At 56.5% G+C, this 17,863-nt stretch overlaps 1 protein-coding gene across 3 annotated transcripts in view; it reads right to left on the bottom strand.

Moving 5' to 3' along the window:
• The window catches only part of STK35 (serine/threonine kinase 35), a 64,914-nt gene that overhangs the window by 11,337 nt on the left and 35,714 nt on the right, over positions 1 to 17,863 (bottom strand). For 2 of the 3 annotated variants that reach the window (XM_030309919.1, XM_030309921.1), the window contains exon 4: positions 9,396 to 13,932. The gene's annotated coding sequence lies outside the window, so the exon portion shown is untranslated. Of the gene's footprint in view, positions 1 to 1,609; positions 1,614 to 9,395; positions 13,933 to 17,863 lie in introns of those variants that run through there. The other variant, XR_003967661.1, reaches the window with a different exon arrangement.

Here is a 17,863-nt window from a genome sequence, read left to right as displayed (position 1 = left end):
CTGAGCCACCCAGGCACCCCTTACTTCATAATAATTCTTAAAAGCCGTCGGTGTTAGTCTTCTAAGTTTTTTTTTTTTTTTCATATCTGTTTTTTTTTTTTTCAGTTTATTTATTTCAGTAATCTCTGCACCCCGCATGGGGCTTAAACTCACAACCCTGAGATCGAGTCACATGTTCTTCTGACTGAGCCAGCCAGGTGCCCCCTTTCAGATCTGTTTTTGACCATTTTAGGTCCTTTTCATTTCCACATGAATTTTAAAATCAGCTTGTCAATGTTTACAGAGAAGCTTGCTAGCATGTTGGTTGGGATTACACTGAATCAATCCATAGATCGATCTGGGGAGAACTGCCATCTTAACATTGAGTTTTCTCATTCCCGAACAAAGTCCGGTGGACTCTCATTATTCACAGTAGTCACGGTCTAAAAAGTCTCCGTGAATGCTGAATTAGTGGATACCGAACCGTGGCTTCCTGGGGAAATATGACGTTAGCTCCCTGGAGCCTCCGGTCCCATTTTTGCCAATTGATCGATAAACAGCCTTGTTTTATGTGTGTTTCTGTCTCAAGGGAACTTAGGTAACATCTGTGGTTGATTTATGACCATTGAACTCTCAGCCAACAGCGCTATTGCTCACGCCCGAGTGAAGTTTAACACGCACATTTTCTCAGCAAGGCACGTCACAGCCTTCTTGCACAAAGGACCTTCAGATAGCACTCGGTGGCCGTTTCTAAATCACGAACAAAAAGTACAAACGTGAAGAGCATACCCCTAAAGAGATTACGGAAAGGACCCTGGCTCACTTGCCAGCAGGGACGAGAAGGCAGAGAGCATTGCCTTGTCTGACCTCAGCTAGGAATGTGCATCGGGCTCCTCAAGTGTTTTGCTGCCCTGCGCGTGTCTGGGAGTTCACTGCGACAGCACCGCCATTATTGATTTGGCGGGCACGAGTACGTCTTCGCGAGCGCGTGAATTCGCAAACGTGGAATCTGCGAATAATGAGCACTGACTTATGTCCCTCCGCTTATTTAGGCTTTCCTTCATTTCCCTTGACAGTGCTTTGTCGTTTTCACTGCCCAAGTCTTTCGTATCCTTTGTCAGATCGATCCCTAAGTAGTTCGGACTTTCTGATGATACCGTAAATGCTATTTTTCTTTTTTTTTGTTCCTGTTTCAATCCTCGATTATTCATCGCTGGCATGTACAAATACAGTTGACTGTTGTGTATTGATCTCGTGTCCCGGAACCCCGCCAAACTCGATCAGCTCTAGTGGGTTTTTTTTCATGGATTCCCTCAGATGTGCTCCAGAGATGGTGATGTCGTGTGCTGATCGTGACATGGTTTTACCTCTTTCTCATCTCGTGCCTCGTCTTGAGTTGTAGTTCTTGTCTGCTGGCACTGGCCGGAAACTCCAGAAAAGGTGGAATGCCAAGAGGGGACATCCCTTCTTGTTCCTGATGTAAGAGGGAAAGGATCCTGTCTTTCAACTTGAGGGGTGATGTTGGCTGTAGGTTTTTTTCACAAATGCCCAAGGGAGGATGGCGGGGTTTAGACCTTGTTGGAAAAGGCATAGGGCCATCACCAGGTAGCGGGAACGTGCGATGCCTCACCAGGCTGGAGCCGGTCTGGGATTTCTGGGGGGAAGCCACAGGCCACGCTCCAGAGGGTATGTGTAGGGGGGAGCAGGCCTTCAGCCAACTGCCAAGGACAGCGGGAGACTGGGCGCCGGCCGGGCGGGTGACCTCCAGACTCCCTGGGCCGCACATGGGCTTGGAGAGAGAGCACTGTTGTGTCTGGGAGACTCTCCAGGCCACAGGCGACTGTGTGTGGGTCACGGAGGGGCTTTGGTTACAGGAGGGCTGTAGAAAGGTTATCACCGGGCTGAGGCCGCAAGGCACAGGCGGATCACCTTCTGGTTCTATGTCAGGTAAGAATCCACCGCAGGACCCCCAGCCCCACCTCCCAAGCTGAAATTGCAAGAGGCCTTTCTTTTCCTTCTACAACGGCCCCCTGGAGTCCTCTGCTGAGATCTTAAAATCATGCTCACTTTGCAGGAGAAATACTTAAAGGAATTTTGTTGCTCACTGTAGAGTATTTATGGAAGGAGCCATCGGAACCGAGGGGCTGTGAATTAACTGATACGGGTTGCCGGGCGGGGGTGCGCCTGGGTGGCTCGGTGAAGCGTCTGACTCTTAGGTTTCGGCCCAGGCTACGATCTCATGGTTCGTGAGTTCGAGTCCAGGGTTGGGCTCTTGTCCTGACAGTGCGGGGCCTGCCTGGGATTCTGTCCCCCTCCGTCTGTCTCTCTGCCCCTCCCCCCCCTTGCTCTCTTGCTCTCTTTCAAAATAAATGACAAGAAACTTAAAAAAAACAACAACAGGGGCGCCTGGGTGGCGCAGTCGGTTAAGCGTCCGACTTCAGCCAGGTCACGATCTCGCGGTCCGTGAGTTCGAGCCCCGCGTCGGGCTCTGGGCTGATGGCTCAGAGCCTGGAGCCTGTTTCAGATTCTGTGTCTCCCTCTCTCTCTGCCCCTCCCCTGTTCATGCTCTGTCTCTCTCTGTCCCCCAAAAAATAAATAAACGTTGAAAAAAAAAATTAAAAAAACAAACAAACAAAAAAAACCAAAGCAACAACAAAAACCAAACCTGATATGAGTGGGCAGAACTCATGATCTTCACCACTCTCCCAAGCTGGCTGGGGTGGGAGGGTCTCAAGAATAGGCAGGGGTAGGCGAGGGGTCACAGGAACTGTCCCGGGAGGCGAGCTTGGGGCCCTGAGAGCAGAGAACTGGCTGGACTTCGCAGGCATCCAGGGCTAATCACCTTTTGTTCCCTGATTACTGCTCATTCGATGACCCAGGAAAATAAAGGACGACTTTTCTGTGCTGGAATCGGTAGCCTCCTCTCCCAGGCCCTGTCCACAAGGCCCGGCTGGGCTGCCCGTCCAGAGTCACGGGACACAGGCGTCCACAGGTGGCGCCCCACCAACGGAGCCGGGGCCAGACCCCGGGTCTCCTAGGTCCGTGTCTGAGCCAGGGTGCCCACCGTATGCCCTCTGCGGGTCCTGCCCCGACGCCACACCTCTGCCCCGTTCCCTTCGGGACGGTCTGCTTGTGACACAGAGCTTGGCACACCGTAGGGGCTCAGGAAACATCCCTGCGGCGAAGGAATACGGACAGGTCTGGATGCATCTCATCTCTGAATCTCCAGGGAGCAGCCGAGAACGTGCTCAGTGAATGGTCAGTGAGGGCAGGAAGGAAGTGGAGAAGGTATGGACAGGCTTGCTGGGTCCATTGAAGAGATCGGAGGGATTTTTTTGGCAGGGTTCCAAGCCTTTTATTTGTATTCATTCCTTTAGCTCTCCGAATCACCCTGTGATGGTGTTTCTCGTCTTCTCCATCTTAAAGGTGAAGACGACAAAGCCCAGAGAGGTTAAGGACATTGTCCAGCAACACACAGGAAGTGGCAGACGTGGGACTCTAACCCAGGCCCTGGATTTCAGAGCCCGCTCTCCATCGCCTTTAAAAGAAACACTGGCTCTCCGCCCGTCTCCCCTGGGTCCCCAGCCCTAGAGGGTGGCGCTCCATACACACGCGCTGAAGAAATGACAGGCCGGCAGACAAGAACGCAAGGCTACAGCTTTCCGCATCGGGCAGTTGTGCTGGTGGCACCACATGGCCGTCACCCCAGCTCTGCCTGAGCCTCCCTAGACGCCCGCTGGCTAATTTGGTTATCTCTTTTCTTTTGAACCCAGGTCCGCAGAATGGTAATACTTGACCTTCCTTAGCATCAGCCTCCCTCAACCTCAGTAACAAGACGGCGGCCGCCTCTGTTTCCCAGCCTCCTTGGCACCGGAGGTGGGCATGCTAAGCTCCAGCCAGTGCAGTTCAAGCAGAAGGGGGGGTGGTGTGGGACTTCAGGGAAGTTTCCACGGAAGGAGGGGGCAAGCTCTCTTCCTCCCTCCCTCCTTGACGTTGCCCGGGATGAGAACAGGACGCTCCCGCAGCCATCTTGGGCTGGGAAGTGACCTTGAGGGTGAGGCACTTGCTGAAGAGGTCAGGACGGGAAGGCAGGAGGAGAGGGGATCCCCCGTGACTTCACCGCGTGGCCAGCGCGACAGCGCTTGGATTGCCGCCTCACCCTTTCCTTCACGGGACAGAGAGACCCAGCTTCTCTCCTGCTTTGGCGGCTGCTGCTTGGGGTCACCTGTTCAGGCAGCCACACCGAGTCCTCACAGCCACGGTGTGGTTACGACGCCCGCTTTTCATAGGAGGAAACTGAGTCCTGAAGAGGTAAAGCAACTTGACCCCAGGCGGTCTCACCGGGGGGCCTGCGGGCGTATCCCCCAAACTGCAGGTGCCTCCCAGCGGAGTGCTAGATCTGTGCTGGATCAACACTGGCCGCAGAGTGCCTGGGCTCCGGCCAGACGGGCACCAGGAGCGAGAGGGCTTTGGCAGTGGCCCGGTCTGCTGGCTGGGGCCACTGCTCTCTGTGTTCTCACCACATTCGAGCCGTCCGGGCCAGGGCCCTACAGCATTTTGGCAGGGGGCCCGGACCGTGGTTATTAAATTCCTCATACTCCGATCTGCCCTCAAGGAACCAGCAGACCAAGCAGAGGCAATTATTGGAGGCTTTTGCAGAGGGAAGTCACTCCCGCCCCATGGGAAACCGGATGGGGTGGCTAAAGTCCCCTGATGGGGAATTAGGATCTGAGAGCTGCAGAAATGGTCTTGTTTAGCTCTCCAGAACCCTGACGTCAGGAGACGTTAGTAGGTGTTCGATGTGGGGGCATCGGCGAAGCTTGAGAAGCTGGGCTCATACGGACCTTCTCAGGGCCTTTAGTGGGCACTGGGACACGGAGGGGGTATGAGACACACAACATTCCTTAACAATATCTGTACTCTGAGTGCTTTCTTTCTTTGGAGAAGCACGTTAAAAAGGATGTTTTTTTGCCCCTCCAAAAAATATTATCAAGGGGCGCCTGGGTGGCTCAGCCGGTTAGGCGTCTGACTTCAGCTCAGGTCACCATCTCGCAGTTCTTGAGCTCGAGCCCACAGGGGGGGCTCTCTGCTGTCATCGCAGAGCCCGCTTCAGATCCTCTGTCTCCTTCTCTCTCGCTCTCTCCCTGCCCCTCCTTCAAGGCTCCCGCACGTTCTCTCAAAAGTAAAGAACAGTAAAAAATAGTATCGATAGATACCATTTACGGATACTTTATTTCACGTCAGGCACCACGCTATGGATGACATACGCATTATCTCATTAATTCTCAGAAACACCTATCAAGTGGGTACAGGTGTCGCTGCCATCTTCTAGGTAAGAACAGGCTCAGAGAGTAACACGCCAAGGTCACGAGCCTGTACGTGTTAAAGCAGTGATCCAGACGCTTCTGTCCGATTCCTAGCATCTACCGTACAATTCGGCCCCGGAGAGGAGAACTTGCCACACCCCACACAGCCGGCAGGAGACCTTGCTGGGTCTGGATCCAGGGACACATCCCTGAACTGGTTCCATCGGTTATAGGCCATGCTGTCCACCGTCGGCCCTGCTCACAGACGCTCGCCCCCACTGTAGGCGCCCAAGCAGGTTCCTTCCCCTGGGGCTGTGTTCGTACTGATGCAATCTGATCTCATCCATCTACCTACTAAATATGTATTGAAGGCCTACTATGGGCCGTGTCAGGCACTGTTTCAGGAGAGATGATTTACATATACACACACACTTGCATGGGTGATGTATATATGCATGCTATACGAAAGCTTCCTCCTAGTGACAGGGCTACCCAGAAACAGAGAGCATGTTAAAGAGATGGTGACAGTGGTGAGGTGTTTCTTTAAATAAGGAGGCCAGGGAAGGTCTCTCAGGTGTGTGAGCAGAGACCGATATGAAGCGAGGAGGTAATAATGTGCTGCAGGCAGAGGGGACAGCAGGTGCAAAGGCCCTGAGGTGGAAATGTCCCGTGTGTGTGTGTGTGTGTGTGTGTGTGTGCACTTAAAGGACAGCAATCAAGCCCAGCCCGCCAGAGGGTAGAGCCTGGGGGTGGGAGGTGCTGGGCAGCAAGCAGGTCTGAGGAGTAAGGGGAGGAGGTGGAGAAGCGCCTTATATAGGCCAAGGAGAGGGTCTGGGCAATATCCTACGGGCAATGGAGAACTACAGAGAGTTTTGCGCGTTGGCCCGTTTTGATGCTTTAAAAGGAAATCTGTGGTGTTGGGGGCTGGGTTGAGGGCTCGGTCTCAAATGCCATAGACCCTCCTTGGGCTCCTCTGGGTGGGACGTGGTGCAGGGACCTCCCAAGCCAGGGAGGTGCTGCAACTCTTCAAGCGGAAAGACCAGCGAAGGGCGAGGGTGCCGTGCCGCTGCGGTGGGTTTGTCCGGGCCTCGCAGGCTCAGGGCCCAGGCCGGGCAGGTTGGACGAGCGTGGCCTCCTGCCTTCAGTGGGTCTCCGTGGCCTGGCTCCACGGCCCCCGGAGCTCCCCTCTTTCCCGGTCCGGCTTCTCTGCGCCCTGCTTCCTCTGGCCCTGGAGCGCCTTGCCGTCAGGACCCATCAGGTTCAGGTCTGGAGGGGAAGGTCAGTGAGGCCCCGCGGGGGAACCGGGGGGGACACGCCTCTCTCTGCTCGTGTGGCCAGTGACGCAGACACACTGGGAGCCCCGGGAGCCTCTTCGTTTGTGAGCCCTGCCCTAGTTAGCCCCGGTGCCGGGGACACAGGGCCAAGGAGGCGCCCTGAGGAGTGCCCACCATGTAGCTTGCTGGACAAAACTTTAGTCTTGCCAACTACCCTATGCAGGGGATAGTTACTCCTCTGCAGAAAGGTCATCTGCCTCAAGGTCAAGGGAGCCAGTAAACAGAGTCAGCCTGCGTTCTTTGAACTCTGCTAGGCACCTCGTATTTGCTGGGTCAGGACCGAACTACCTATTTGCTCTTCTCCCCTTGTCTGCCGTCAACAAATCGCACAAGGGCGTAGACGTCTTTACCACGCTAGGAGAAGCACAATAAAAAAAGGAGGGTTACGAGTGGGGGCCAGGGTATGGGGAGAGCAGAACCCTTGCGCGTCCTTGGCGGGAACGTAAGATAGCGCAGCCTCTTTGGAAAACAGTTTGGTAGTTCCTCAACAATTGCACAGGCCCCACAGGCCCCACCAGTTCTGCGAGATACGCGTGTGCCCAGGGGAATTAAAACCTTGGGTCTGCACAAAGCCTTGTCCACGAACGTTCACGGCGGCAGTATTCTTAAGAGCCCCCGGACGGAAGCAATCCGATGGCCATCGAGGACGAAGGGGTACATTCTAGAACGCGACGTTTCCCCGACCACAGAACACGATTCCACAGTAAGCGGGGATGAAGCCCGGATGCACGCTAGGACACGGACGGGCCCTGCAAACACTGGGAAGTGACAGGAGCCAGGCACAAAAGGCCACCGGGTGTCTGATTCCACTCACACGGAATGTCCAGAATAGGCAAATTCACCGACGAAAGGTAGATCAGCGGTTGCCCAGGGCTGGGGGCTCACGTTTGGGACGGGGCATGAGAAGTGATTGCTAACGGGTGTGATGTCTTTCCTGAGGTGATGACAACGTTCCGGAATCGGCCGGTGCGAAAGTTGCGCAGCTCTGGATATATGAGAAGCCACGGGCTCGTGCGCTTCAGAAGGGTGAATTATCTCGACCAAGTTATTAGAAAGAACTTGCGGGTCGTTCTTCTCCGAAGCTTGCAGGCTAAGCACGGAAGGATCCTTTGCAGGAAGCTCTGTCCCCCCCCCCCCCCCCCCCCCCCCCCCCCCCCCGCAGCCTCTCAGACACCAAAGCCTGGGCCTGGAATGCAGCGTGCCCACTCTCAGATCAGGCAGGAAGCCTGACTTATCTGTTCCTCTAGCGCACATTCCAGAAGCCTGACTCAGCCTCCAGCACTTTTAGTATTCCTGGGTCAACAAGGTCCCTCCGTCCCGAGTCGGAGGCCGAGTCGTGGGCCCCACGAACACCACCACCGGCCCGTACGGATTGATAAGCTTTCTGGAGGCCGCATGGTACCTTATCAGTCGGCCGACTCCGGGAAAATCCCAAACCTGTCTCCCTGGGAAGAGGGAACTATAGAAGCATTTGCTGGGAGCCTAAGTGCCGGGCCCAGTACGAGGTTCCTATTTAGTCTCGGGTGCCCTGGAGGTAGCGATCATCACCTCCATATTGCTTGCGGACCTCACTTGTGCGGCCAGACGAAATCACCCGTTCCTGCCCGCCAAGTGGCATTAGTTCCCTTCTTCCCCGGTGCGCCAGGCACTCAGCCAGCAGTCTGGATTATTCTGGGCCTCAGTGTCCTCGTCAGCAGAGGGGCACACACCCCGAATCTGCCACCAAGGTGGCGACTGAAGCACCTGCCTTTTTTTTTTTTTTTTAATGTTTATTTACTTTTGAGAGAGTGTGAGTAGGGGGAGGGGCAGAGAGAGGGAGACACAGAATCGGAAGCGGGCTCCAGGCGCTGAGCTGTCAGCCCAGAGCCCGATGCGGGGCTCGAACTCGCGAACCTCGAGATCATGACCTGGGCGGAAGTCGGACGCTCAACCGACTGAGCCACCCAGGCGCCCCGAAGCACCTGGCTTTTAATTAACGCCAGTCCCGTGGAATTAACTGGCTGCTGTTGGCCAGGCAAAGGGAGAGCGGCTCTATGGCCAACCAGTGCGGCCTAGCTCGGAGAGAGCCCTCTGCTCTCCGGACGCGTGTGGTACCCCCTCAGCTCGCAGAGGTGTTCTGTGCTCCTCTGTCAGCACACCTCCCCCCCCCACCCCCCCAGAGCTTTTCAAGGACAGTCCCCTGTCCCCTTCCCCCTGCAAGACCCTCCTTATCTCTACATTAAAAATCCTGAGGGCCGGAGTACCTGGGTGGCTCAGTCGGTTCAGCGTCCGACTTCGGCTCAGGTCATGACCTCACGGCTCAGAGGAGTTCGAGCCCCACACCGGGCTCTGTGCTGACAGCTCAGAGCCTGGAGCCTGCTTCGGATTCTGTCTCCCTCTCTCTCTGCCCCTCCCCTGCTCAAGCTCAGTCTCTCTCCCGCTCTCTCAAAAAGAAACATTAAAAAAAAAGGAAATCCCGAGGACAGAACTTTGTGGAAGCAGTGTTGGGGGCTGGAAGGGCGTTTGAGGGCCTGGTAACACTGGCCGCGGCCCTGGAATCCCCTGGAACCCCTGTGGCGGGCTGGCCAGGCTGGATGGGGTGGGGTGGGAAGCCCGCTCACAGGCCACCAGGGAGATTTCTCACCCAGCGGCCAAGGTCTTCTTTCTTGTCTGGTGCTGTGCCCCGCCCCCCACACCCACCCCGACCCCGACCCCGGGCCCGGGGAGCCACCGCACAGGCTGGCCTCTCCCTCCCCCAAACAGGTGGCAACAAAACCACAAAGCACTCGTTTCCAAATCACGTATGGCTTCTTTGACCCCATCAAATAACTTTATTCACACAAACGTCCCTTAATTTACAAAGCCTCAGTCATTCATACACATTAGGGGGATCCACAGTGTTCAAGGAACTTAAATATAATGTATCATACCAACCCGAGTAAACCAAGTACAAAAAATAGTCATATAAAGTTGTTCACACGTAGGTCCTAGATTACCAGCTTCTGTGCAAAACAAGAAAATAAAGAAAAATAGATTTATCAACTAGTATTCGAAGCTAACTTTGTGCCTGGGCTACTTCGTGCCTCCCTCACCCCCAAGTCAGCCCCACATGAATGTGAAATCGCCCGCAAATGCTCCCCTGCTCTGCTGAAAGACGTCCCTGGGGCACGAAGGATTTCTTTACAATGTTCCTGAACATTCCTTTCCTCTTGTGGCCTCTCGCGGAAAGTGGGGACCCCCTCCCCCCTGGGGCAACCGACGGCAGCTGGATTCACTTCTCCATGGGTGGCCGTGGAGGAAACCCTCATATCCCTCCTGCTTTCCCTTCTGAGGGCATCGCTCTAGACAGGAGTCGAGTCCCTGCCCACCAAGCCCGGCGGGCAGGAGCAGAGACCGGCCCAGCGTCCCAAAGGCCTGGCCTCAGCCCCAAGCTTGGCTGTGGTCAGGCTGACCGGTTCCTAGGTGACTCCAGTAGTGCTGTGTCTGTCTGGGGGCCACCGGACAGGCCAAAGAAGGGGAGAGGAGTTGGGGGAAGCAATCGCCCAGGAGTCCCCGGATGTGTTTTGGGGGGAAGGGGGGCGCGAGCAGGATCGAAGGTGAGAGGCGCACTTCGGGGGCAGGGCCGGAAGCCCAGGCAGCAAGGGGCAAGCTGAGGGCAGAGAGTTGGGGGGTCCCCTCCTTACGGGGTAGAGGCCCAACTCCTGCGGTTCCAACTTTCCACAAGAGACTCTGAGGCTGAAACCCAGACATCCAGCCTATTAAGATCCGTCTTCTAAAAAGGTGAACTGTGACAGCATAGAAAGAACGTTCCCACCATGCCAGCTCTACCTTTTCTTAGACTCAAGCAAAAAATAACCTAACACTGGTTTTCTAGGAGCCAGCTGATATGTCAAGGAGCAGAGAACCTTGGAGGAAGGGAATGGTCGAGGTGGGGAATGTCCAGGGGGCAAGAAGGCTGCGAGGAAGGTGGTGAGTGGGTAGTCTTAGCACCGCGGGGTCAGGGTGCGCGCCCGGCCGTCTCTGCCCTCATTTGCTCTGGGACCACCCCTGGCAGTGCCGTAAAGGAGGCCAGGCCCCGTCAGGAGGCAGATCTCCGCCAGCGTTGGGCACGTTTCTCCTCCAGCTGTAAACAGGGTATTTCTCAAGTAAACATTGAACACACTTCCTCGGAAGGGCAGCCGTCGGGGGCAAGCCACGTCCAGGTGGGAGGAAAGAATTCCCACCCTCCTGTCCTGATGCCTCTGGGAAGAGAGGAGGCTAAGGCCTGGTCCTCAGTCCCCGGTGCCCAGAAAGGGGTCAGACGGAGCCGGTCTTGAGCGAACAGATGGCGGCATCCTCCTGGCTAGAGGTAAGAGGGAGGGGACCTGCTGGGGGGGTGAGAGCCAGAGTCCAGTCGGTGGTTCTTTTGTCCTCAGCTAAAGGACACCCTATGCCTGGCCGCAACCCTCGGGGTGGGATGGGGCGAGGGAGCAGGGGGACCCTTCCTTCGTGGCTCTCTGTGGGCAGGAATGAGAGTGTGACAGACGGGCACGACATGGACACGGACAGGGAGAGGGATGCCGCGGGCTTCAGGCGGAGCCAGCAGGTCTGGTCAAGGGAGGGCAGTGGAATAAGGCACTATGATCTGTCTTGCTGAGTCCTCGAGCCGAGGGGGGAACTGAGCCCCACACCCACAGGGCTCAGGCCCAGAAGCTCCGTCCTCCGGGCTAACCTTTTCACAGATCCAAGAAGAGAATGACTGCTATTTTAAGGTCTGGAAACTCCTAGAAGTTGGACGGGCCTTCCGAAGGCGGTGGCATGGAGAATGAGGTGCCCCTGAGCTGCTGCGCAGGTGGAGAGGATGAAAAGGCAGGAAGCTGACGGGTGGGGGAGGGGGGAAGAGGGGGAAGGTGGCCGAGGAAGAGGATGGGGCTCCTCGGGTCCAACCCTAAGCTGGTCCACTGGCCGCGGGCAGAGCCGGCGCTCTCTTCGGGGTGGAGAGGCAGGCACTTGGGGCTAACGAGCGGGCCATCCTGAGCCAGGGAAGGAGGCCCCGCCACCAAGCAAGGATCAGCTGAGTTCTGCGAGGGAAGGGCACGCAGAAGCCGGCTATCCCTACCAGGCCACCCGCCTTGTCCAAGGGCACAGACACCCTGGGACCTACAGGGGCTACTCTGATGCCAAGAGAAGTAACAAAGGGGGACCGCGGCAGCTCCGAGACCTCGCCCAGATGGAGGGAAGGGACCTGGGGAGAGAGGGGGAAAAGTCGAGCAAAAGGTAAATACCTTGTTAGGCCTGAGCCTTCACCAGGGACTTGAGGGCAGGGGCCGCAGGCAGGGAGGGCTGGGGTCGAGTTCGGGGACTGTTTTTCCCATCCGTTCACACACAGAGACAGCAGCCCCCCGAGGGGAAGTGGGGGCTGGGCGACAGGCAGAGAAGGGGAGTGTGCTGTAATTAGGGACACTGCGCTGCTCAACCCCGAGGCGCCCGAGAGGAGGCAGGTGGGCACAACGGGTCTCACCAGGAAGGGAAGGGCCCGGCTCGCACCTGCAGCCCTGCTCCCAGCTGCCAACCACCTGCTCGGGGAGGGGGGGGGCCGTGGGGAGCAGTACGAAATGTGTTGCGGGTTGCAGTCTGGGGGGTGGCGTCGTGTGGGTCTCTCCCAAACTCCCGGGGCCAAAGGATGGCTGCTTTGGGGTCGGGGGGGGGACCCCCACCTTGGTCACACACCAACCCGAATGCCCTCCAACTACCTCCCCCTATCGATCCTATGCTGGTTTAGAGAGAACAGAAAACAAACGTGAGACAATTCCTTTCCCCTTCCCCCAACACCCTTTCCTGCTTGGCCGTTAGGGGGTGAAAAGCCTCTGAAGTGGCCCCAGCAGCTTCTGGGTGACAGGGACCACACAAGGCCAGTCCCCATGCCCCTGCCAGGGTTCAGAAGCCCGAGAGGAGGGAGCTGCGAGAGCACTGCCAGAGAGCATGGGCGGCCAGACAGACCACAGCCCGAGCAGACACTGGTGGTGAGGTCCACGGGGTGGCGCTGGGGAAGCTTTAAGGTGGCAGGTCACAAACGGGCACCTGACAGCTGCAGGGGGTCTACCCTGTCCCCTTCTCTGCTCTCGGCAGGTCCCTTCTTTCCTCACCAGACACGCTTACGCTGAGTGGGGACACCTAACAGTAAGTCCCTAGGGGTGAGGAAGACGGCACCTGACCCGGTCTCCGGCCGTGATACCACAGGCCCACACGCGGGGCACACCCTTCACGGGGAGAGGACAGTGGCAGGCAGTTCAGGACACCCTGTTCTTATGGCAATGGTCACAACGGGATCTCAGGGACTCAGGCAGTCTCTGTGACAACGGGGACGTTTGGCGGGCACATGTGGGAAGGGGGGACGATCCAGGAGGCAGGAGGTGACGGGTGCTGACCTCACAGGAGTGACAGCTGCCTGCGGAAGACCCGGCCGTGTCCCAGGTAGAGGTTTGGCACAATAGTTTTTTCCTGGGGGGGGGGGGGGTCTTCCTCAGGGAGGGAGACCCGATAACAGAAAGGTAGGCTTGTCGAGCTGGGCGGGGCTGACACTCAACCACTAGGAAGCTGGGGGAGGGAGGAGAGGGGGGGAGTTACCTCCATCTCCCCACCTGCCCCCGCCGCCCGCGGACTCCCACCACTGCGTGTCCTGGCGTGGCCCAGAGTTTCCAGAAGCCGAAAGAGAACAAACCCGCAGTTTGGACTTTCTTGAGTTCTCCTGGCCAAACCCTGTCTTCCTCTTCCAGGTGGTTCTTCGCCTCTGATCATTTCTAAGGCCCGAGGGCGAGCGAGGAGCAGCACGGCAGTGCCCGCGTCTGGTGGGGGACACGGAAGGACAGCCCGCAGGCCGCCTCCTGTCTTCACGCCCCCGCGGTGGGACCGACCCCCCGCCCCGCTCTGAGGAAGTGAGGTGTTGGAAGCAGAACCGGGGGATGGGTAAAACCAAGAAGACAGAGGGAAAATAAAGGAACAAAACAAAATAGCTCCCTAACCCCTTATAAAAATTAAAAATGAAATTTACACATATGCTTTGTCCGTGTCGTTTCTCCACAGCATTAGTTTCTTGCTCTTCTGAAGTCTTAATCGTTTAAATTAAAAAAAAAAAAAGAAAAAAAGAAAAAAGAAAAAAAAAGGACAAAAAATGAAATAAGATTAAAAAAAAAAAAAATGAAGCGAAACTAAAAGGAGGGGGGAAATCCCAAACAAAAGCTTCACATTGTCGGAGATCCAGCTGTTGGGAGATCGCCAACCGACCAAGCCGCCGCCTGCATGCTCTGCCGTCCTCTGTGTGAGACGTGATGAGACTGTGGGTCCCGAGGATCAACCTGGAGGACAGAAGGCAGGGGATGAGTGGACCCAAGGCTGGGGATTTAGGCTCCAGCATCCGACCACAGGACGGCAGGACCTGTCATGTGCTGGGGGCCGGGGAGGTTCCTATATTCTCCCCCTGCTAGGGAGTAAATCTAGTTATGCTATAAACCCACCCTGCTGTAGGGACACATTATTCTTTCTTTCTTTTTAATTTTTTTTAAATGTTTATTTATTTTTGAGACCGAGAACGAGTGGGGGAGGGGCAGAGATGGGGAGACACAGAATCCGAAGCAGGCTCCAGGCTCTGAGCTGTCAGCACAGGGCCGGATGCGGGGCTCGAATTCGTCAACTGCGAGATCATGACCTGAGCCCAAGTCAGACGCTCAACCCGCTGAGCCACCCCGGCGCCCCGAGACACATTATTCTTTCTCACAGAGGGAAAATGAGGCACAGGTTAAATTACATGACTGACATCACGCACTGACCGAGGGGCAGGCCCTGGCCGGGAACCCAGGCTTGTGGGCTGCAGCTACAACTCCGATCACGAACTCCTTCCCTATGCTATTAGGAAGAGTTGCCACGGGACCCCAGCTGTCTGTCCCTGCAGGCCCTGGCCCACTGTCCTCCTCGCCCTGATTGTGCCTCGTGGCCATGCTCTCGAGTTGACTTACCCTATCTCACAGACAAGTGAGGTTCGGGTCCCTGAGAACCTGTATGAGGTCTGAGAACCTGTAGCCGAAGCTCTCAGGTCTCCAGAGGATACAGCATCCCACAGCCACGGACGAACAGGGGTGACTCGGGGCCGTGGTTTAAGAATGAGGTTCTGGAGCCAGAACCTGCAGTGGTGAACAGGTCCTGCCACTTGACCATGGGGTAGATTTACGTCCTCCGCCCTGTGGTCCCATCGCCTGTACCAAATCGCAGGCTATGATGAGGACCAAATGAACGAATACACGTGACATTAGAAACAGTGCCTGGGGCGCCTGGGTGGCTCAGTCGGTTGAGTGTCCGACTTCGGCTCAGGTCATGATCTCGCGGTTTGTGGGTTCGGGCCCCGCGTCGGGTTCTGTGCTGACAGCTCGGAGCCCGGAGCCTGCTTCGGGTTCTGTCTCTCCCTCTCTCTCTGCGTCCCCTCTCTCTCCTTCAAAGATAAACATTAAAAAAGAAAAGAAAGAAAGAAACTGCGCCTGGCCCTATTATGATTAGCTGTTGTTTGGGAACGGCCTTGGTGCCAGGTCTCGGGAGCAAAACCAGCCACCAGCCTTTCAGGGACCTGTTTTCTTGGAGGCTGAGAATACAAGAGCCTACGGAGATTAGCCTTGGGCCAGCCCCTGGCTCCAGCCCGGCCGTCCCCGTCTGAGCTAAGCAGAACCCTGTCCTAGGCAGGCCGGGCACCCAGGGCAGCAACGCTCCATCTGTGTGGCACACGGCCTCATCTCGGGGTTTTGGAGTGCCTGCTCTCACCCTGAACAACTGAATCACACAAGTCTTCCACGGCACGCTTGAAATCCCTCCAAATCCCCCCCCACGGGCCTCACTGTTGGATACGCTCCGTCCGGCCTGAAAGGTCTGCCCTCCCCGCCCAGCGACCTGCCCACCGTCTCTCGTTGCCCGTGCAGCCCGACCACACAGGCCTGTCGTCCTCAGGTCCCGGGGAGATGCCTGGCTAGTCCTCACGAGAGGCCGTGGGGTCCGGCAGTTTTAGACAATTTGCTTCCTGTCAGCCTGTTTCCTCCTGGGCAAAATGGGGGTGGGGGGGTGCTTCTTTAAGGTCTGACTTGAGTAATGACTGAAAACTACCTTGCCCACGGTGGGGACTGACTTACTCCGTGAACCTGTCCTCGTCGCTGGCCAGAAATCGCGAATGTGTGAGATCTGAGCAGGCTGTAGTCCTGTGACCACCAGAACTGCTCCTAGCTGTGGGTGAGGGGAGCAGGGGAGTCCCTGCTGGAGAAGTGCACCGGCGCCTTCTGGAAAGCCATCTGGCCACGTGTTCTCAGAGCTTCAGATGGGTGTAAGACCTCTAGACCCCAAAATTCCACTTCTAGACCTAGTTTAACGGATCATCTTAAAACATGAAAAGGGCTTTACGAATAAAGATGTTCACTGGAGTGTTATTTAAATTTTGACGCAACAACACACAAATCCAAAAATGAAAGATTGAAGCCAATGATCCATCTACTCAGTGATATAATTACAGAGGAAATGAGGCTGCGTGGGGTTTTGAACATACTTCCCAGGGTTAAGAAAGAAGCAGGTTACGAAGTTCCGTGGCAGACGGTACGGCCATCGCTGTGCAACAACCAAAAACCTCCAAGTGGATGGAAATTGGCACGAAATACGTCGAAACGTGGTACTTGTCACAGGTGTGTTTTCTTCTACCCCCACGTAGGAGAGAGGACACGTCGCGTTTTCATGCTTTACTTTGTGATGGGAAAAATCTCGCACTCTAACAGATAAGAAAAGCGGGCAGCCCCCAAGGAAGGTTGGGGAGGAGCAGCCCAAGACGCCAGACCCAGGCTCTTTTCTGGGCTCTTCCACACACAGTGCACGGCGAGAAATTGCCACATCTGTCAGGTGCGGTTAGACCGTGCAATTCCTCCTCTAGTTCAAGGCGAGGGAGGGGGCTCCCGGGGTCTGTAGATGAGTCAAGTGGAGAGTGCATTATAAAGGCACTTTTCGGAGGGCTTGGGGGGAATCTCACCATCCAGGACATCCTGAGTCCTTGTAAAATAGGACAAGAAAAGCCCGGGAAATTGTAGGCTCATGTGTGATCTCCTAAGATAATCTTTGGGACCAGTGACGACCAGTTTCAACCCTGCCTTCCTCCCTCCCCTGGCAGGACGCAAGCTGAGGACAACCTGCTCGAAGGGATGCCCATCAGCAGAGAGGTGGCCCACGGCAGCAGCAAAGCAGTGGTCGAGGAGGCGGAGAGATTCAGAACCCGGGACTCCCTTGTATACACTGAACGAGCAGAACCAGAGTGTGCCCATGGAAGGTCAAACCAACAGCACAGCTCTCCGCAAGCGCTCCCGAGACACCAGCGTGTAAGGACCGCTGTGATCACCGGGTCCCTTGCCAGGAAGCCAGGCGGACATTTCCCACCGGCTCCTCCCCCCTCCCCCTGCTTTGGCACTGGGTCTGGTCCTCCGGGTAGGAGGTCCCAGGACGGCCTAGAGGTCAGGGTCTGCTTCTTCTCTGGGGTGGCGGTGGGGAGGTGGGGCGGGGGCAGGGACAATGAAAGTAAGAGGGCTGTCTTCCAGGAAGAGGACCTTGGTTTTGGGTTTCTCTCCCATCTCCCATGACAGAAGGTCCTCCGACCCTCTTATGGAGCCAATGGCAGCGGCCACATCAGAACACAGGATCTGCAGTCACGAGTGGGAATGGCTCAGACCACCCAGTTCCGGGTTAAAGCAGCAGCGGACCCTCCCGGGCACCTGCTGGAACAACGAATGGGCCCCCGGGCTTCATCCCAGCAGACGTCAGACCCAGATCCCTGACTGCCCCTTCCGTTCTCAGCTTCACCCAGGGGCTGCCTCATCCCTCCCAGTGGAAAGCTTACCTCTGACCACAGAGCCCTCTTGGGAGGAGGCTGGGGCACAACGAAGAGTCGTGTGTGATTAACCTACAGATGACATCAGCAGCACACTGCGCTGTTCGCCTCCCTGGCCATCTCACTCGGTGAGGATGACTGCCCCATTTTAACAAGGGAACAGGCCCAGAGAGAGGCCACAGTTCACCCCCCGCCACAGAGCTGCTGAGCAGCAGACGCGGCACCGAATCCAAACTTCCCCAGTGTCCCTGCCCAATCTTTCCGCTCTGACGGTCCGCACTTGGTGCTCCCAGAGCTGCCTGGCCGGTGGCTTCCGACAGCCCGAGTCTGCGATGGTCCTGGGTCGGGGAGAGAGGGGCCGGTGATCCGGGAAGGCGTGTTGGCAAATCCTG

Source organism: Lynx canadensis, chromosome A3, assembly GCF_007474595.2.
Source record: "Lynx canadensis isolate LIC74 chromosome A3, mLynCan4.pri.v2, whole genome shotgun sequence".
NCBI lineage: Eukaryota > Metazoa > Chordata > Mammalia > Carnivora > Felidae > Lynx > Lynx canadensis.
This window is presented reverse-complemented; position numbering and strand designations above follow the sequence as displayed.